This window comes from Choloepus didactylus, chromosome 5 (genome assembly GCF_015220235.1).
Source record: "Choloepus didactylus isolate mChoDid1 chromosome 5, mChoDid1.pri, whole genome shotgun sequence".
NCBI lineage: Eukaryota > Metazoa > Chordata > Mammalia > Pilosa > Megalonychidae > Choloepus > Choloepus didactylus.
Genome location: NC_051311.1, coordinates 162684794 through 162707966, shown reverse-complemented (window position 1 = coordinate 162707966; position 23173 = coordinate 162684794).

Here is a 23173-nt window from a genome sequence, read left to right as displayed (position 1 = left end):
GTTGTTAACATAGAATTCTTTACCCAGTGAAAATATTTTTCAGAAACAAAAAACAAATAAAGCAATGTTTGGATATTTTACTGCAGAAAGAATATATAATCAGATCTGCACAAAAAGAAAGAAAGTCTTTCAAGCAAAAGGACTATAAAACCATATGGGAACCTGAATCTACAAAGGCAACAAAGAGCACTGGAAACGATAAAGCATGAGTAAAGTTTTCCTTATTATTTTATTCTCTTTATGAGGTAATTGACTGCTTAAAGCACAAACTATAAGAATGTGTTTTGTGGTCTATGATATATGTAGAAGCAAATTATATAGCAGTAATAGCACAAAGTTTGGGATACATATACCATTGTGTCTTACGCTATACCAGAAGTAGTATAACATCTCTTTAAGGTAAACTATAATAAGTTAAAAATGCAAACTATGAGCCCTAAAGCAAACATGGAAATAGCACAACTGGGAGTTATAGCTACTCAGTCCATAAAGATGGTAAGATATAATCATAAAAAAAAAAAATCAAAAATTTTCAGCTCTTACATGTCAAGAGCTTGGAAGTGGTCACTGCCATGCTTACAAAAACAGCTGGACAAACAGAAAATCAGTGGCTTTTCTTCAATCAAGCAGAGCATTGATGTCACAGGGCAAGCCACCATTCTGAAATCTAAAGAGAAAGATGAATACAAAGAGTCACAGCCAGGATAGGCTTACCCGGAGCAGAAGCCTCTGGTACCATAAGCTGGTAGGAACACAATGTGTGGCTTTTCCAAATTGCTAGAGGCTGAGCATGTGCTAGTGTGAGATTGGGAAATTCCTTTCGGAGGGTGCACATTTTTGTGTGTTTTACCTCCAAGAAACCCACCTGCTTCTCAGTGAAAATCCAAGAAAAAGCCTCTGGCTTCTAGCAGGGGGAGGGGAAAAGTAAACATTTTGATAAACACCCAGAGCATTCTGTGTAACAAAAACCAGCTAGGCAATATAGAAGATTTTACCAAAGACTTCTTAGACTTGGGGAAGGGAAATTACCTCTCACCTTCTTTTCTCTTCTAAGTAGAACAATAAAAGTGAGAAAAACTAGTGAAGCTCACATCCCAGAGACACAAGCCCATCAAAAGACAGAGATTTATTCATGGAATTATGTAATATATCCTCTCCCTGACAACTTACTGGCACTTTAGCAAGGCTCCATATAGTAGTGCTAGATCATAGATGAAAGAACTGTAAGTCTTAGGACCTCTTTAAGAAGAAGATTGTAGGGAAACTCAAACATGACAGGAGAGACAAAATCAAAGACACCAGAGAAAATTGAAGCCTCTGGCACATATAGGTACAGCAAGCATTAAACAAGCTCAGTTTCTAGCCAGGTTAGGGTAACTTCACACTAAAGATCTATTTACCTCAGTTCCCATTACCCAATCCATCATATCTGGATTTCAACAACAAATTGCAGGCATACTAAAAGACAAGGAAAAACACTGTCTGAAAAGGCAAAGCAAGCATGAGAATCAGAGTCAGATATGGCAGAGATTGAGGAATGATTACACAGGGAATTTAAAATAGCTATGATTAAAATATTAAGGGTTCTTATGGAAGAAGTAGACAACACGCAAGAACAGATGAGTAATGTAAGCAGAGAGAGATGGAAACTCTAAGAAAGAATCAAAAGGAAATGCTAGAAATCAAAAACACTGGAAAAGAAATGAAGAATGTCTTTGATGCTTTCATCAGTAAACTGGACACAGCCCAGGAAAGAATCATTGAGCTAGAAGATATGTAAATAGAAGCTTCCCAAACTCAGATGCAAAGGAAAGAAAGAAAGAAAGAAAGAAAGAAAGACAGAAAGAAAGAAAGAAAGAAAAGAATTAGAGAGAATAAATAGAACAGAATATTTAAGAACTGTGAGATGATTTAAAAAGTTGTAACATATGTGTTATTGGTTTACGAGAAGGAGAAGAAAGAGATAAAGCAACTGAAGAAATATTTGAAGTAATAATGGCTAAGAATTTTCCAAAATCAGTGACAGATGCCAAACTTCAGATTCAGGAAGCTCAGAGAATACAAAGCATGACAAACACCAAAACATCTACCCTAGACATATCATATTCAGACTTAAGAAACTAAAGAGAAAGGGAAAATCTTGAAAGCAATCAGAGAAACAAACAGACAACAAACAAAACCTCCTTCCATACATTGATACAAGGATAAGAATTACAGTAAACTTCTGGCCAGGAACTATACAAGCAAGAAGAATGTGGAGTGAAAGGGTTAAAATGTTGAAAGAAAAAAAAATCTGACAATGTAGCATTCTATATTCCACTTATAATTCTTCAAATGTGAAAGAGAATTAATGACTTTATCAGACAAACAAAACAAGGGGAATTCATCACCAGTATACCTACTCCGCAAGAAATGTAACTTTTTCAGGAAAAAGGAACATGCTATAGATCATAAAACCAGATCTATTAAAAAAAGGAAAAGTGTCAATAAAGAAATAAATGAAGCTAAAAATCTGTTATTTTTCTGATATAAGAAGTAGACCAGAAATCTACAAAAATTGAAAATAGAAAAATAATAGAGAAAAATCCACAAAATTTAAAATCTGTTTCTTTGAAAATATAAATAAAAGGGTAAACACCTAGTAAGGACAACTGAGAAAAAATAGAAAAAATACAAATTACCAATATTAGAAATGAATGAGAGATAATCACCTTGATCCTATGGCCTTCAAAAAGACAATAAGGGAATATTCTGTGCCCACAAATTTGATGACTTAGATGAAGTAGATCAATTCTTTGAAAGACGCACCAAAAGTAACACAAGCAGAAATAGATAATTTGAAGAGGCTTGTATCTATGAAACAAAATTGAATCTATAATTATAAACCTTCAGAAAAAAAAAAAAAAAGCAACAAAACACTAGGACAAGATAGTATCACTGGTGAAGTCTACCAAACATTGAAGGAAGAAATGATACCAAATCATAAAATCTCTTCCAAAATAAATAAATAAATAAATAAATAAAAGCAGAGAAGACTTTCTAACTCATTCTATCAGGTCAGCATTACCCACTACCAAAACCAAAACTAGACAAAGACATTACAATAAAAGAAAACTACAGATCAATACCTCTCATGAGCATGGATCCACTAGTAAATTGAATAAAAATATGAATAAAGTATTTATACACCATTATTAAAAGTCACTTAATGTATTACCCTACATCAGCAGGCTAAAGGATATGATGCGATCATAGGAATTGATGCAAAAAGATAGATGAGAATTTGCAATACCTAATAATGATAAAAACCCTCAACACACCAGGAGTAGATGGAAACTTCCTAAACTTGATGAAGAAGAGCTACAAAAAATTACTAACATCATACTTAATGGTGAGAAACTGAATGCTTTCTCCTAAGATCTGAACACAGTAAGGATGTCACGTCTCACCGCTCCTATTCAAGATTGTATGCAAAGTCCTAGGTTGTGCAATAAGACAAAAAAAAAAAAAAAAAAAAAAAGGAAATAGAAGTATCCAGAGAGGGAAGAAAGAAATAAAATGTATTTGTTTATAGACCACATGATTATATATGTGAAAAATCTCAAAAAATTAATAGCAATGACAACAAAAAGCTCCTGGAACTGATAAGAATTATGGCAAGTTCACAGTAGTCAAAGTTAATATGCAAAAATCCATTGCTTTACTATAACCAGCAACAAACAATTAAAATCACAATACCATTTACAATAGCACCAAAGATGAAATACTTAGGTATAAATCTAACAAAATATGTACAGAATCTATATTTGTTAAACTATAACAAAGTATGTACATAATCTATATCATTAAGCTGTAACACTCTGATAAAATAAATCAAAGAAGATATAAATAAATGGAGTGATATTCCATGTTCATGAAGTGAAGGACTCAATATTTTTAATATGTCATTTCTTCCCTATTTCATCAATAGATTCAACATAATGCCAATCAAAATATCAGCTAGTTATTTTCTCAATACTGACAAAACTGATTTTAAAGGTTATATGAAGAGTTAACACTGAAGAAGAGCTACATTGGAAGACTGACACTACATAATTTCAAGACTTGCTACAGAGCTACAGTAATAGAGACAGCAGAGTATTGGTGAAAGAAGAGACACATAAATGAACAGAACAGAATAGAGAACACAGAAATACACTCATAAACGTATATCCAACTGATTTTGATATATTTAATGGAGAAAGGTTAGCATTTCAAAAATGGTATTAGAACAATTGGATGATATATGCAAAAAATATAGACACAGTCTTACACTTTTCACAAAAATGAAATGAAAATGGGTCAGAGCTATCAATAAAAATACAATACTATAAAACTTCTAGAAGAAAACACGGAGAAAATCTGTATGACCTTGGGTATGGCAATAACTTTTTAAACACAACACTAAAAGTGCAATTCATGAAAGAAACAAGTGAAAATTATACTACATTAAAATTAAAAACTTTGGTTCTATGAAAGAATCAAAAGATAAGCCACAGACAGGGAGAAAATATTTTCAAAACACATAGGCAATAAAGGACTCATATTCAAAATATGCAATAATAAGAATATATTTTTTTTATGCCCACTTACCATGCAACAATAAGAAAACAAGCAACCTTGAAAATGGGCAAAAGGTATGAACAGACCTCTCACCAAGAAAGATACATAGATGACATATACATACATGAAGAGATACCATCATTTGCCGTCATGAAATTGCAAAGTTAAACAACAAGGAGACACCAGTACAAACCTATTAGAATGCCTAAAATCAAAGCACTGACATTTCCAAATGTTGGCAACAATGCAAAACAACACAGACTTCCATCTTTGCTGATGGGAATGCAAAATGGAACAGCTACTTTGAAAAACAGTTTGGTAGTCTCTTACAAAGCTAAACATAGTCTCACCATTCTGCAATCACACCTCAGTATTTGCCCAATTGATTTAAAATGGATGTGGGATAAATTAAGATTAGAAATTGGGGGGTTGATGCTTGTATAAAATTTCTATTTAGGTTAATGGTAAAAGTTTGGAAATGGGTGATAGTGATGATAGCACATTATTGTGAGTGTAATCAATAGCACTGAACTATAGAGGTGAATGTGGTTAAAAGGGAAATGTTTAGTATGTTTATATTACTAGAATAAAAATTAAAATATAAAAAACAGGACTGTACAACACAGTGAACCCTATTATAGATGATGGACTATAATTAATAGTGTAAATATAAGAATGTTCTTTCTTGAATAATGACAAATTAATATAAGGTATTAATGATAGCTGACATATGGGAAAAATACACCTAATGTAAATTATGGGTGATATATAAGAGTATGATTTTAACAATCCTTCATCAATTGTAACAAAGGTTAACGATGTTAAAAATAGTAGTAAAATTATTTTAAAAAATGCATGCACCCATGAAAACACAAATATTTATATCAGCTTCATTTATAATTGCTCTAAACTGGAAATAAGCAAGCTGTCTTTCAATAGATGAACAGATTAAACAAACTGTTCCATTACCCATACAATGGAATATTATTCAGTGATAAAAAAGAAACGAGCTATAAAATTATGAAAAGGACTGGATAAAATTTAAATGCATATTTCTAAGTGAAACAAGTCAATATGCAAAGGCTTTATTTTGTATAATCCCAATTATAGGGCATTCTGGAAAAGGCAAAATTATAGAGACAGTGAAATGATCAGTGGGTATGAAGGATTCTGGGGGAAAAGGGGAGGGATGAGTAAGTGGAGCCCAGAGGATTGTGAGGGAAGTAAAATTATTCTGAGTGATTCTTTAATAGTAGGTACAAGACATTATAAATTTGTCAAAACTCATGGAACATCAAAGCATAAAGTGTGAACCTTAATGTAAGCAAATTTTAAAAAATAATTTATGACGTTGGAGGATCCCAGGAAGGAAGCAGATGGTGACAAGAGAATCTAATTATATTACATACATATGAAACAACTTCACTGAAGGAGATTGGAAGATAGGGTAAGGTGCTGACCTAAGAATCTTTGAAAATTAGTGGAGTCTGTAAGATTAAAGGCAAAAGTAACTGCACATAAGCAATGCACTCAAGTTGATAACATCATTCCCCAATGGGGGAAAGGGTAACAATTCTTACATTGCTATACCTGTATGCTAGAATGGAATAACTAAGTAAGCCTATGTCAAAGGCTGGGAGCCAGGTTACTCACTGTTGGAATGGAAGTTTACATACAAGCACGTGGAAGATGCTGGAATTACCCAGGTGGTAATGGAGTAGAGTTGGAGATATCAGTATGAACTCATGTTTAGACTGATAGAATTACAGGTGATAACATGTATAGAAATGACACCCAGTAGTAACAAGCACACTTAGCACACAGATCGTGGTTTCTAATACCATTCTCCAATAAAAGGACTAGGGCTCCTGGACAAATGGCTAATTCTAGGGCCATGCCAGGAAATACACAGAATGATCCTGGATCATTTGTACTACCTATAGATAGTAAGGAAATGCTAAAAAAATTAACTACAGCTTGGAGGTATGTCAAAGGAGCACAGGAGCCAACTGAAGGATTCCCAGTGGCAAATCTGGAGCAATCTGAGCAACAAAATTAAGTAAAATTGGATCATAATCCAAAATATAAAATAAATATCCATGAGTCCATATTAATATAAGAAAATGATTAAATAAATAATGAAATGGGGAAAAGAGACACATCTTCCACAGAGAATTCCAAATAATTTGTTTAGACATGAGGCTATCAAGAAGGGTAATTTAACCCCTGCTCCTTAAGAATGCATCCATATAGGGACTTCCTTTCAAAGAGTACAGTGTGAAAAAGCAGAAGAAAGAGTAACTTTACAAGCACTACTTCAGTTCAATAACACAAGTAATTTCATATAAATAGGATGCACCCTTGATATCCTGTGATGAAAATGGCACTTTATGGCCTTCCTTCTAAAATCCCGAAGCACAGTCTAATCATGATAAAAACACCAGACAAATTCTAGTAGAAAGGCATCTGACCAAATTCTTGGCCAGTATTCCTCAAAACTGGCAAGGTCATCAAAGACAAGAAAAGTCAAGAAGAGCCTAAGGAGACATGAAAACAAAATATACTGTAGTGTCCTGGGTGGCATCCTGGAACAGTAAAAAGATTCTAGGTAAAGACTAAGGAAATCTAAATAAAGCATGAACTTTGGATAATAATAATGTGTCAATATTTGGCTCCTTAACTGTAACAAATGTATCATATGAATGTAAAGTATTATTATATTAATAGTAGAGGGTACTAGCAATAGGGAAAAGTGGGTATGGCAAATAAGGGAATGCTCTGTACTAACTTCTCAGTTTTTCTGTAAATCTAAAACTCTTCTAAAAAATGAAATATATTGCAAATATTTAGTTAATCCAAAAGACGGCAGAAAGAAGGGGAAAGGGAAGAACAAACACATGAAACAAATGGGAAGCAAATAGAAAGATTGCAAATTTAAACCCAACCATACCAATAATCATGATAAATGTAAATAGACTAAACTCTCAATTAATAGGCTAAAAATGGAACTTCCATTTCTGGGTAGATGCAGGAAACGTACTTTTACCCTTTTCTCCCACTAAGTACAACTAAAAGCCTCCAGGCATTATATATAAAACAAACATAAGGAGACTCTGAAAGCCTTGGGATCTCAGGAATGACACAGTGGTGAGTCCCTGGGTTTTCTTTTGGCCTCATGTATCTCAGATATGGAGCCTAAGAAGTTGACCATCCAGAACTGCCAACAGGCACAGACAAAAACCCAAACAAAAAAATTGCTCTCTCTAGCCAGACAACCATGAACCATGAAAGGGGAAGCCTAACAAGATAAAATAGTTTTAGATGATAACATCCAAACACTATGGAAAAATTGTAGCTCCACCTTCTTTATGCCAATATTGCTGAATGGTGAACTTTGACCTCTATACTTTCTAGGCTATAACCAAGCCCTCGCCACCCTGGGTGCTGGTCAGAGAAGGTCACATGGGGAGCTGGGACATCCCTGCCAGGCAGTGACTAGCCCACATCCCCCTTGGTTAAGTGGAGGTCATGTGGTCAGCCTGAGCTCCTTGCCCACTGAGAAGCAATGCAGCAGCTCCCACTCCTTGCTGGGCTTGTGTCAGAGAAGGTCTAATAGCGAGTCAGACCTTCACTACTGCGCATCAATAATAAAGTCACCCCCCACTAAGGGGGCAGTAATAATACACTGCTACCCTGCCAGCCAATGAAATATCAGTGCACAGCGTAGGGCTTTTGGGGAATCAGAACACAGATACATAGATTAGTGGAATAGAATGTAGAATACACCGACACAAATATGCCCACCTGAATTTTGACAAAGGGACAAAAACAATAAAATGGAGGAAAATCTGTCCTTTCGACAAATGGTGCTGAAGCAATTGGATATTTAGATGCAAATAAATGAGTCTCATCATGGAATTAAATGTAAACCTTAACACTAAAAAGCTTTGAACACAAAACATAGGAGGAAAGCCTAAAGACACAGAGCAAGCAAGATTTCTCAGACTTGATATGAAAGCATGATCCATAAATGGAAAAATGTTAAATTGGGCTTCTTAAAAATTAAACTATTGCTCTACAAAGACCCTATTAGTAGGCAAAAAGACAAGCTACGGACTGGGAGAAAATATTTGCATATCACACCTCTGACAAAAGAGCAGTATCTAGAATATAAGAACTATCAAATCTTAACCAAAAAAAAAAAAAAAAACAAATTAGCAGATTGAATTATGAGTAAAATAATGGAGAGCCATTTCATTGAAGAGGATATGCAAATAGAAATTAAATGCATAAAAAGTATTTAGCATCATTGGCTATTAGTGAAAATCAAAACCATAATGAGATATCACAACACACCTATCAGAATGGCTAAAATAGAAAATAGTTATAACACCAAATGCTAGTGAAGATGCAGCTAAACTGGTTCACATATATTGCTGGTGGTAATGTAAAATTATATAGTCACTTTGGAAAATAATTTGGCACTTTCTTATGAGCCACCATTTGTCCTCTTAAGCATTTATTCTGGAGTAACCAAAAGTTTTGTAAATGCAAAATTGTAAAAACATGTACCAAAAATGTTTATAGCAGCTTGATTCATAATAGACCAAAGCTAGAAAAAACACAGATATCCTTCACTGAATGAATGGCTAAACAAACTGTGGAATATCTATACCATGGAATACTGCTCAGCAATATGAAGGAATGAACAATTGATACACACAACTTGGATACATCTCCAGAGAATTAGGTGGAGTGAAAAGAGCCAATCTCAAAAGGTTAGATACGTGTTATTTCATTTACATAGTATTCTTGAAATGACAGAATTAGACACATGCAGAGCCAGAGATTAAGGTAAAAGGGAAGTGGGCATGATAGAGAAGGGAAACATGGAGGGTCCTTTTGATGATGAGAATAATTTGCATCTCAACTATTGCTTTTTCATATTGTGCTATGGTTTTGCAAGGTGTTAAAATTGAAGGAAACTGGGTAAAGTATAAACAGGATCTCTCTGAACAATTTTTGACAACTGCATGTGCATCTACAATTACTTAAAAAAAGTTTAATTAAAAAGTTCAGTGATTGTCAGATCATAGTAAAAGCAAGAACATGTGCTGTCTTCAGGAAATACACTTTAAATATAAAGATGCATTTATAAGGAGTTAAAGGATGGATAGATTTTAAGTAACTCTAACCAAGAAGCTGAAAAGGATATTTGAATATCAAAGTAAATTTCAAAGCAAGGACTATTTTCAGATACAAGGAGGGTTGTTTCCTGTTGATGGCATCATTTCATATTGATGGCAGCTTTTCATCAAGGGAATATAGTAAACTAAACTCTTATGCCTCAAATAATACCTAAAGCGAAAACTGGTAGAGCTGCAAGGAGAACTGGACAAAACCACAATTAAATCTGGAGATTTAAACAGCATCTTCTCAATAATTGCTAGAAGAAGAAGACTAAAAATCTGTAAGGATATAGTAGAATTGTAGAACATTATCAACTATATTGACCTAAGTGACATTTATAGAACACTTCATCTAACCGTAGCATGATGTGCATTCTTTCTGAGTGCATGTAGAATATTTAACAGGACATGCCAGATTCCCATCCAGGGGCCAGCAAACTATAGACCTGTGTCTTAAAACTGAAAAATATTGACTAAGAAATTATAGGAGATCTAAATGGAGAGATACACTGTGTTAATTTATTGGAAAATTCAATATTTTTAATTTGTCAATTTTCCTCAAGTTAATCTATAGCATCACTGAAATTCCAATGACGATCACAAGAGGCTTTTCTCTAGAAATTGACAGGCTGATTCTAAAGTTCGTATGAAAGTGCAAAGGACCTAGGAAAACAACTTTGCTAAAGAAGAACAAAGTTAGAGGTTTTACACAGTCTGGCTCAACGTCTTATTTTAATTCTACAGTAATCAAGACTGTGTGGCATGAAGATAGAAAAATTGATCAGAATGAAGAGTCCAGAAACAGACTCCCACATATAAATATAGTCAATTTGTTTTTGGCAAAAGGGGACAAAATATGAAGGAGAAATTCACTGGAGAAAGAAATGATTTACTTGTCAAAAATATGTGTTAACAAATGGATACCTGTATGCAAAAAAAAAAAAAAAAAAAAGAAAAGAAAAGAATGCACGATATGCAAGAGGTAACTTGAAATTGAGATAGACTTCAGTAGAAAATGTACAACTATCACATTTCAAGAATATAACATAGGAGAAAATCTTTGTATCTTTGGGTTAGGTTAAGATTTTGTAGAAACACCAAAACATAATCTTTAAAAGGAAAAAAAATGATAAATTTGACTTCATCAAAATTAAGAACTCCTGCTCTTTTATAAAGTTACCTTTCTGAGAATGAAAAAAGGAAATCATAGACCAGGAGAAAGTACTTATAAATCACATATCTGATTAATAAAAATTTATCTCATAATTAAAAAGTGGCAAAAATTTGAACTTCACAGAAGAAATATAGATGGTAAGTAAGTATCTGATAATATATTCAACATCATTGGCCTTCAGGGCAAGACAAATCAAAACCACAATGGGTCACCATTACACACCTATTGGAATGTCCAATGTTAAAACACTAAACATACTCATCACTGACAAGGATATAGACCAAATGGAACTTTCATACACTGGAATGTAAGATGGTACAACTCCTTTTGAAAACACTTGACAATTTCTTAAAATGATAAACATAGCATATGACTCTATCATATGACCCAAACATTCCACTTCTAGATTTTACCAAGGAAAAATGAAAGCATATACCCTTACAAAGATTTGCATACAAAATTCTTAGAAGCTTTATTTCTAATAGTCCGAAACAGGATAGAACCTGAATTTCCAACAACAGGTGAATAGACAAACAATCGGTAATATAGCCCATGTAATGGAATACAACACAGCAATAAAAAGGAATAAAGTATTAACACATGGAACAACCTCCATGAATCTCAAGATAATTATGCTTAGTGAATGTAGCTGGTGTTTGATTCCATTTATATAAAATTCTAGAAAATGCAAACTAATCTCTAGTGACAGAAAGCAGATCAGTGGGGTTGGAGGTGTAATGGCTCATGGCAGTGGGGACAGAGAGGGAGCTGAGGGCCTCTTACAAAGGGGCACACAGTTCAATTACTGATATCCCTGTAAAGAGATTTTCGATTATCTAATCTGATTTTGATGCCTCTCCATTTAGCACTTACCCCCATCGTGAGGTTTATCACACTGAATAGCATTCCTTCATCAGCCAAATATAAATCCTTATCTATCACAATGTACAGATACAAGAAGCTTAAATTTCATTTTTTAAATAGTAGAAACAATAATGCATTCCATCTTATTAAAAAAAGTCTTCCAATTTCTCAAATACCTCTACTGTGCTCTTAGATATCAGTATCAAACTCCAGCAAAGATTTTAGTCTACCACAAACCATGTGAAACATCAATTATCTAATATTCAACACATTTAATGTACAGCTGTCCTGAACCTCAGCAGCAGAAGGCACAAGCTTAATGGAGAAGAAATGAAATATGTCCAATCTCCCATATGCTCATGCCAAGGTGGGGATGGGGATCACTAAACTAGGCTTTAGATTTGGATAGTGAATCATTTTGTTTGAGTTGTTAATGCAAATATATTTTACAAAGAGACTTTGGATCGAGAGATGACTTGCTCCATCCTCAAAACCACGAATTCCTCAATGATGGGTCTTCAGGGCAGTACTGAGCACTTTGCAAACACACAAGGTAGGCTGAATCGCAGTGAGGCTCAGAATGAGTGTTGCAAATTAATATCATTCTACTTACTTAAAGCTGCCAGAGCAGCCATCTAAAATGTAGCCACATGAAAAGAAAGCTAATAGAAATTGAGCCTTTCATAACCCAGGCTTCCTTTTTCTTTAAACCAGGCCAGGATTTTGTCTTGTTTTAACCACAAAATCCTCTCTGGAAATGACAGGAAAGAAATGAGACTGGAAATGTGAACTTGCATTGTCTCCCTCTGTAAGCAGCTGTATGCAGGCCTCCTCTGAGCCAGAAATCCCCTGATGGCTGGGAATCCTTGCAAAAGACTATACTTGGCCCCATGGACTCATCCAAACTTTGCACCAGAGACTTGCCCAGACTTTAGAGTGGACTTTACTACTGCTAGGCCATCTCTCTGGACAGATCCCTGATCCCATTCTGAGCTCTTTCCTAAGATAGCACAATACTGCCCAACCGCAAAATGTCCTATTCACAGGACTGCACAGCTACCTGACCCTCTTCTGCAAGCCTGCTGTCAGATCCCCTCAGATTTACCCTGGACCCTTCTCAGTAATTTCCCAGTTCTTCATTTCCCTTCCCTCTTGCACGCTTTAAAAAAAAATCTAGCTACCTTGTGCTAAAGGGAGTTGTTCTGGTTTGCTAATGCTGATGTTATGCAAAATACCAGAAATGGATTGGTTTTTAAAAAGGGGGTTTATTTGGTTACAAAGCTACAGTCTTAAGACCATAAAGTGTCCAAGGTAAGGCATCAACAATAGGATACCTTCACTGGAGAAAGGCCATTGCCAATTGGAAAACCTCTGTTAGCTGGGAAGGCACATGGCTGGCATCTGCTTGCTCCCAGGTTGTGTTTCAAAATGGTGTTCTCCAAAATGTCAGCATCTGCTTTCAACAGCTATCTTCAAAATGTCCCTCTTGGCTGTAGAACACTGAGCTCCTTCTGTCTGAGCTCTTATAGGGCTCCGGTAAACTAAGAAAGACCATGCTGAATGGGCAGGCCCACACCTCCATGGAAATAATCTAATCAAAGGTATTACCCACAGTTGGGTGAGTCACATCTCCATGGACACAACCTAATCCAAAGACTCCAACCTAATCAACACTAATACATCTGCCCACACAAGATTGCATCAAAGATAATGTTATTTTGGGGGACATAGTACATCCAAACTGGCACAGGAGTTGAGACAAGCTGTTGTTGGCTTCTCTTCTTCCCTAATGAAGAGGTTTGAATAAAGTCTGTCATGCCACTGTAGCTACTACCCCATGATTTTCTATGACAGTTCTGAGGCAAGAAGTTCGTAGCAAGCAGTTGCCGCGAATCAGTGAGAACCTGGGTATTATGAGGAGTAATGCAAGATTCCACCAGGACTGGATGGAACTGGGACCTTCCCTTCAGCACTGGCCACCTGCAGAGCCTGGGGTTGGCTGAACTTCTGCAACCCATCGCCCTCCCCTCCATGAACCAGGTGGGGAAATTCCTTCAGCAGTTTCCTGCTGCATCTTAATTCCCCATCTCTCCGCCTATTATTTTTCTGCAGGGACAAGCACCTTCCTTTCTTGTTTATCCATTTTCTAGCCCTAGCCAGTTTGGTAAGTATACATTGTGCCCCTAATTTGTGTCGGCCATCTTGCTAAATTCAAGGAAAGTACATCTATTAGGGAGACCTACAAATAAACACTGGGTGATAGCCTCCAAGGAAGAGAAACGACGTATCCCATGTGAAATTCTCTAGGGGAGGCGTGCTGGTTTGGATGTATTATGTCCTGCAAAATGCCATGTTCTTTAATGCAGTCTTGTGAGGGCAGATGTATTAGTGTTGATTAGGTTGGAATCTCTAAATTAGGTTGTTTCCATGGAGATTTGACCCACCCAGCTGTGGGTAATACCTTTGATTAGATCATTTCCATGGCTGTGTGACCCTGCCCATTAAGAGTGGGTCTTGATTGATTTACTGGAGTACTTTAAAAAAGAGCCATGCAGGCCCAGATGGTGCTGTAGCCAAGACAGACATTTTGAAGACGGTCATTGAAAGCAGACTTTTGCTACTCCAGAGTTTGCCTGGGAGAAACTAATAGAATACCCCCAGATGCCTAGAGAGAAATGTCCTGGGAGAAAGCCATTTTGAAACACAACCTGGGAGCAAAAGAAGAAGAGGCCAGCCACTCACCTTCCCAGACAACAGAAGTGTTCCAGACATCATTGGCCATTCTTCAGCAAAAGGTACCCTGTTTTTGATGCCTTACCTTGGACACTTTTATGGCCTTAAGACTGTAACTTTGTAACCAAATAAACCCCCTTTATAAAAGCCAATCCATTTCTGGTATTTTGCATAATGGAAGCATTAGCAACCCAGAACAGAAGAGGTGCACTTAGTGTGGTGAATGATCAAATCCCTGGGAATCTGGAAAATATTCCCAGACATGGTGACAAAGTTTCGATAATTTTGTAAAAGGCTGTCACAATGGAAAAGGGAAGAAGAAACATCTCCAAATAGAGGGAAAAACACATAAATATTTTACAATGGCTTTCTCCATATGCAGCTCCTGTTGACCATAAGTGTTGGCAGTTCTGGGCAGAGGGCACCCCCCCTTCTGAAACCCCTCTCTCTCCACCCAGTACCCCAGACCCTCCAACACTATGACCTATAAATTCTACTGGCCATACCCCTCAGGTATATACAGCCACCTCAAACAAACATATTTGGAAATTTATTTTTTTCCCCTTCAAAACTTATGTTCTCACTTAATTAATGGCACCTATGCATGTTCAGAGTCTGGAACCCTGGGACAACTCTAGATTCATTATTTCCCTCATCACCACACCCCATATCACCAGGCCTGCTGGTTCTGTCTCAATACCCTCTGTTCTCAGAGCACAAACACCCATTTTTTTTAGGGAGAAATTTAATGATCACATTTGCAAATTGGTATAGCTTTTAGGGATGAATATCAATTCATCACATTTCTTCTCATAGTACATGATGCACTTGTATAGTTACATTTACACATTTAAAAGCAGATATTTTGTAATGTATTTTAGTAATTTTACTTCTTCTATTTTATGTTTTATACAACTTTTCTTTCCAAGCACTTTTAATGTCAGACATAAAAGGACAAATGTTTTATGATCTCACCAATATGAAATAACTGAAATAAGGAAATTCGTAAAGTCTGAAACTAAAATACAGGTTACTGGAGGTGGGGTGGGGGTAGGGAATGGGGAGTTAATGCCAAATTGGTACAGTATGTCTATTTGGGATGATGGAAATGCATTAGAAAAGGATGCTAGTGATGGTAACACAACATTGTGAATATAATTAACACCACTGAGTTATGCATTAGAATGTAGTTAAAAGGTGAAATGTTAGGTTGCATATGTTACTAGATTATTTTTTAAAAAAACCATAGGACTGTATATCACAAACAATGAAGCCTGATGTAAACTCTGTACTTTGGTTTATAGTACAATTATAATAATATTGTTTCATCAATTGTAATTATGGTTAATGATAGTGGGGCATATGGGAAATTTGTATTTTTCTGAATGATTTTTCCATAAACCTACTACTTCTCTAATAAAAAGATATAGAAATATAATTCACACCACCCAGTCCTGTTTTATCCCTTTCTTACTTTCTCCCTCCAACATAGGAACAGTTGGACTTGGGACAACTTAGGAGGATTCTGGATTAGCTGGCAACTTGTACGATGGTTTCCATTTTGCTGCATTCCCCCTCCCTGAAGCACAATCCCACCCACGTGGCTCAACTGGACTCTTGTATAAGGTGTAAAGGCGGATCCCTCCTTGCCCCCTTCTCCTCGCCCGCCATCTGCTTTTCCCACTTTCTGCTGCCTGAGATGCCTTATTCGGGCCATGAAAATTTCCACTGCTATTTCCTCTGAAATGCCTCCATTAATCTGTGCCTATCTTATGATGTCATTTCTCTCTTGGACAAGGTATTTCTAATTTGTCTCCAAATTATTCATATAAAGTCCTATCTTTTCTGACAAGTATCCCCAGCACCTAACAAAGTACCTACAATATAATATGAATTCATCACATATCTGCTGACTGAATCATGACATGAATTGAGTTTACAAAACACTTTCTATTGTAAAAAGGGTTCCTAATTTTCAGAGTTGTGACAAGGTAATGAAATAAGAAAGAAATTTAAAAGTTTCCCAGAGATTAAGTGAGAGGAATGGGTAGCAACAAACAAGATAACAAGATAAGATTTAACGAAGGTTTATGAATATTGAAACTTTATTATAGATGCACATATATATGTATATACATACATATATTTGGATGCTGGGGTGTTGGAATGGCTGGAAGGAGTTAATGACAGGGTGGAACTGTAGCCTATAGCATCCTTTGGGATTTGCTCTATAGCTGCTCATTGAATTGTACGTTGAAGGTCTTCACCTTTCTGTATATACCTTGTATTCCATGATAAGGAAAGAACTGAAACTGTGGAACTGTAACCCATAACAATTTTTGAAATTACCTATATGACTCCTTGTTGAGCTGTACGTTGAGAGATGACACCTTTCTCTATGTATGTTATATTTTACAATAATGGAAATGGCTGAAGTTGTGGAACTGTGATACATGACATACTTTGAAATTTGCTCTCTAACAACTTGTAAAATTGTACTTTGAAAGTTATCACTGTTATGTATATAAGTTAACATTCACAATAAAAAAAAACTTTCTCACTTTGATGACTATTAAAGGACAGGGATCTTTGCAAATAGTCTATTAAGATTTACTTAACTTAAAACACTTTAATATCCTTTATTATTATGGTACATTTAGTGAGCCAATATTGATACATTATTATTAACTAAAGTCTGTACTTTACTCAGCTTTGCTTAGTTTTTACCTAATGTTTTTGTCTGTCCCAGGATCCCCCATGACCTTTAGTTGTCATGTCTACTTAGGCTCCTCTTGGCTTTGAGTTTCTTAGCCTTTCTTTGTGTTTAATGACCTTGGCAGGTTTGAGGAGTACTGGTCAGGTATTTTATAAAAAGTCCCTCAATTGGGATTTGTCTGCTGTTTTTCTCATGATTAGACTGCAGTTAGGGTTTGGGAGAGGAAGACAACAGAGGCAAAGAGCCAGTCTTGCTGCATCAGATCAAGGGCACATGCTGCCAACATGACTTACCACTGCTAATGTTGACCTTGATCACGTGGCTGAGGTATGGTGTGTCGGGTTTCTCAGTCTTTTTGCTTTATTATTTTAAACGGTGAGGATTCCTTGGAGAGTTTATTGATTCAAGTTTATTAACATAAGAGTCCTTTAGACCACATTATGTTGCTTAGATGACTATTTGGGGTAAATTAACTTTTTGTAATTTCCAAGGTACTGTTCTGATCCTTTTTCTTATTCTTACTCTCTCTGGGTCGGTCCATTCTCATGGGTAAGTTCCCCAACACCTCTGTGCATGTCTTCTAAGTGCACAGCTCTAGCAGATGTCCATTTGAAATTCAACTCTGCGTTTTTGAATGTCAAATGAATATCTCCTCATGGATTTATCATTAGAACCTCAAATTTATCATATCAAAAAAAAATAACAGTTCTTGGTTGAGAGTGTGCGTATAGTTTCACATCACCACTACTGAAAAGTGTACTTGAAATGCATACCCTACTGACAATGAGTCAGTAGCATTAACTGAGTGCAGGAGGAAAGCAGAATTTCATTCAAGTTTAATAGGAATTGATGAAATTGGGGGGGGGGGGGATTAAACTATGATGCTTTGATGCATGGATCAATAAGAAGCCCTGGGGAAATTCATTCCTGGAGTGGAATGCAATAATCTCTTACAAAATTGAACATGTTAGGGCTTATGGTAAATAATTCACAGATAAAGATCAAAGCCCACATTTTCAACCAGGAAAACTGGATTCAATATGAAAGAACGTCAAATTAAAGAGTTTTGTTTGATAAGTATAATTTCAGTAGCTTTGAGCAATTCATTAAAAATGAATTTCAAAGGGCACAAAAATATTACACTTCTTATCCTCCACCACACACACACACACACACACACACACACACACACACACACACACACAGATCTCTTCTTAAAAGTCTTGCTAAAACATAAATTTAAATACTCATATTGACTTACCTTTTAATCATTTTAGATAAAAGGAAATTTTTGACTGATTAACGATTTGGCAAAAGCATTTCTGCCTTTCTAATTATATTTAGCCAGTTTGCACTAATGTTATCAGAAAATTTGAATTAATTCATTTACGTATAATGTCTCTTTATAAAGACTACAGTAAGCGTATTTTAAAATGAAACATATTCTGTAAATCTTTTTTTTTTCCCCACTGCCTTTTAAATCCATGGCACTTTTGCTTATTTTAATGCCGCTGAAATGTTGTGGTAAAGGCTTAAATAAACAAAACGTTAATTAATTTATTCTGCAATGTAAAACACCATTTCAGAATTTAAATTTAAGCACCCATTTCTCTCATTGCTGAATTTAAACTTATAAACATTTAAAGAAATCAAAATTATTGACCAATTGAGCTTGAACATGGACTATAAATTCTTTCCCTGAATATATTACACATGACTTCACACATCTCCATTCTGGCACTCCCTGTGCAATGCAAACAGAAAATATTCTAACTTGACATTTGCATATATGAGAATGCATCTCTCTATAGCTTAAGGGGGTAAATATGCTATTTTAGACGGAGCACACCTAGATGAGTTGGCATTCTTATAGTTGCTTGGACACATGATTTCAACATAACCTTGTTTTCCACAAACATCTTGCCACAGGAGTTGCCACTCTTTCTCTCAGCCTCATCTTTCCCTTTGTGCCTACTCATTCTTTGGATTTTGACTTAAAAGGAAACCTCCCTAGGTGACAGTGTGATTGTGAAGAACTTGCGGATCACACCCCCTTTATCTAGTGTATGGATGAGTGGAGGAATGGGGATAAAAACTGAAGGACAAATGGAGTGGGAAGGGGGGATGATTTGGGTGTTCTCTTTTTCACTTTTGTTTTTTATTCTTGTTCTGGTTCTTTCTGATGTAAGGAAAATGTTCAGAGATAGATTGTGGTGATGAACGCTTAGCTATGTTACCATACTGTGGACAGTGGATTGTATACCATGGATGATTGTATGGTGTGTGAATGTATTTCAATAAAACTGAATTTAATAAAAATAAATAAATAAATAAATAATTAAAAAAAAAATTAAAAAAAAAAAGGAAACCTCCCTAATCCCTGAGACTAGGTCAGGCCCCTCTGTTGAATGTTCTCTGAGCAAATCTGTGCCGTTCCCTGTGGAATTTTCATTGTCGTAATTTTATACTTACTTGTCTGGTAATTTGATTTATATCTGTCTGGCATGGATTTCAAGCTACATGAGAGCAGAGAGCATATCCATTGGTGTCCTTGATTACTATCTCCATTAACGTGAGTAGCTCACTCATTCCACGAGTATTTGTTGAGCTCTGCCTGGTACTGAGGATGCAATGCACAAACGAGCAAGAGAGGAAAATTTAAATAAAGTGTGCAAGGTTGGTTCTACTTGGCTTAGAGTGTGGTGGAAGCAGAGAATAAGGCAGCTGTCAAGTATACTCAGGGCAATAGGAAAGCTTCCTTTGTGGAGATATTATTTCTGCAATCTTGGAAAATGAGTAGATGCTCATGAGGCTGGAAGGAGGTTTTCTAGTTTGAGCACAGGCATGGAGGCTTGAAAAATCCTAGTAAAATCAATCAGGGTTCACTCCTCCTTCAAGCTTTCATTTGTGCCCCACTAAAATATAAAGTCTCAGGGAACTGAAAGTCTCAGGCAGAGACAGCAAGGCTGGAGAGAAGTCTGTTATATGAACTCAGAAAAACTGGATGGCCAAACAGGAAGGAGGAAGACCTGCTTGTGGGAGGCACAGGATTGACTGGAAGAAATGCTGGGTGTGTGTGCTGGGGGAGTGGGTGTAGGGGGGCAGGGAGTGAGGTCCCGGCAGCCTTCCCTGTGGCTCCCTCAGCCAGCTCAGGTGCGCAAGCCAAAGAAGCCTCACAACACAGGAAGTGATCTGCTCCCTTGTTGAGCATACACTCTGGGAGATGTTTGCCGCAGGGCGTTATGGTAGGAGAGTAAAGGGACAGAATCTGCTCAACTGAGACCACAAGGGTGGTCCTGGAAGATGGGAACTGAGATATTACTGCCGTCCTCTGTTCATTGGGCTCACAACGCATGCCAGAACCACTGTGGCTCACGTATGAAGGTCTTATTATTTGACACGCCAATTGTTCCAGTTTGCTAGAGCTGCTGTCATGCAAAATACCAGAAATAGATTGGCTTTTAAAAAGGGGGTTTATATGGTTACAAATTTAAAGTCTGAAAGCCATGAACATGTCCAAATTACGGTGTTCACATGAGTATCTCTTCACTGAAGGAAGGCCAGCAGTGTCTGGAAAACCAGTGTTACGTGGGAAGGCATGTGGCAGGTGTCTGCTGATCCTGGGTTGTGTTCCAGCTCCTCGCTCAGCTCCTGTGCTTTCTTAAAAGTGTTGCTCTTGGGGTGTTTTACTCTCTTTTAGCTTCTCTGGAGCAAACACTGGGCTAACATCCCCAAAGTGTCAGCAAAAGTCTGCTTTCAGCGGCTGTCTCCAAAATGTCTCTCTGAGCTGCTCTCCAAAATGTCACTCTCAGCTGCTCTGAGCTCCTTCTGTCTGTGAACTCTTTTATAGGACTCCAGTGATTTAAATAAGACACACCCTGAATGGGTGGGGTAACACTTCCATGAAAATTATCTAATCAAATTTCTTGCCCACAGTTGGTTGAGTCACATCTCCATGGAAACACTCAATCAAAGGATTCCAACCTAATCAACACTAATATGTTTGCCTCCACAAGATTGCAATAAAGAACATGGTGTTTGGGGGGACATAATACGTTCAAACCAGCACACCAATCATGCTGGTGATATCCTTATTCCCATTTTACAAATTGGGAAACTGATGTTCTGAGACTGAAATGACTTACCTAAGGACGTATAGGTAGGTGATGATAGAAGGGGAACTTTGAATTAACTCTATTCTTACTTGTTGTAGGAACAAAGGCTATTAGTAATAATTTGTATTTAATTTTTTACAGGAAAATATACATTTTATTATACATTTAAAGTCAATTTCTAGGAAACTACATAAAAATGTCACTATCTCTAAGGGAGTGGAAATGTGGCAGATAAGATGATTCATGCTTCATATTACAAACTTTTTACTGTTTCAGAATTTTACTTTAGGCAAGCTTTAATTATAGAATAAGAATAAGAAGCTAGGTTAGAATTTGCAAAGGGGTAGCCACTGAAATAGTGGAAATCAAATGCATTATTTCCAAGGAATCACAAAACAACTTGGGAACCCAATGAGAAATAAGGAAGAGCAATATATCAGTTACCAGGAATAAATATGGCAAGAGATGGCAACGCACTTTATTGAAAGATATCAAAGAAAAATATAAGTAAATGGAGACCTTTGCTATGCTCTTGAACAAGGAGACTCAATATTATGAGGGCAATGCTACTCAAGTTGATCTATAAATTCAATGCAATTATAATCAAAATATCAACATGTATTTTCATGTATGTGTGTGTAACTGCAATGCTAATTCTAATACATGGAACAGCAAAGGGACAAGAACAGTCAAAATATTTCAGAAGAATTCAAACAATTGTTATCTGGGGAGACTTACCTTATCAATTATCAGGAGGCATTTATTTTAAAAACCACAAAACTGTAGGCAGTAGGGCATTGCCATGAAGATAGACCAAATCGAGAACCCAGAAGCAGACCCAAGTAGGCTGAAGTTTGATGTATGAACAAGTGATGGATTAGTCAAGGGAAGGTACTTGGAGAATTGAGTATCTATATGAGAAACTATGATTGATATATTGCGGGTAGCTGAGCTTGTACCTCAGTTTGCCAGGCCTGGGCCAGGGGACCTGATCACCCCCTGGGGAGGGTAGTAGGTACGGGCGTGAGTGCCCTCTGCAGCCCCCCTGAGCCTGGGGAGCGAGGTCAGGGCAGCTCCCTTTTCCTCACCCAAAATGTCACGGGCAGGGGAGGCTTGCCGGAGGAAACCGCCTTTCTCCCAACCGCCCTTTCCCCACTTCCTTATCTTACCCACTCACTCCCTGGTGCCAAGGCCACTCCTGCCACCGCCAGCGCGCATGCACCGTGGCCAGAACAACCCCCGCCCGCTGCAACGGCTCCTGCGTCCTCTCAGAACCAATCCTAGCCCCTCTTCCTTCAGTATTGCCATTTTAGGCTACTTCACCCCCTTTCCAGCCCTGCCCTTCTTACCAGCCTATATAACCTGTGATCACCCCTGAATAAAGCCTCTTTGGCGCATACTCCTACTGGATGAAGAGTGTCTTGTCCTTATCGCCGCCCTCCATACCTTGCACGCCTCCCGCCGAGGACCCGGCCAAGTCCTCCGCCTCCCCCTCGCCTCCGGGAAAGAGCCCCCGCCGCCGGTACCCTTTAAGCAGCCCCGAGAGCTGAGGGCTCAGCTACCGGCCGCCCCTCCCCCCAGAAGCAGTAACCCCGACCGCAACTGGTGCCCCGTGTGAGGAACGTCACCACACGACAGTTCGGCAGGTCGCCCGCTCGCCCGGACGCCTCTCCAGCTTCCCGTTTCCTCGCCTGCAAGGTAAGGGCCGCCTCTCCTTCGCCGCTTCCGGAGCCGTGGGAGGTTCCTTGCTCCGAAGCCGCTCCTCCCTTCCCCCACGCTC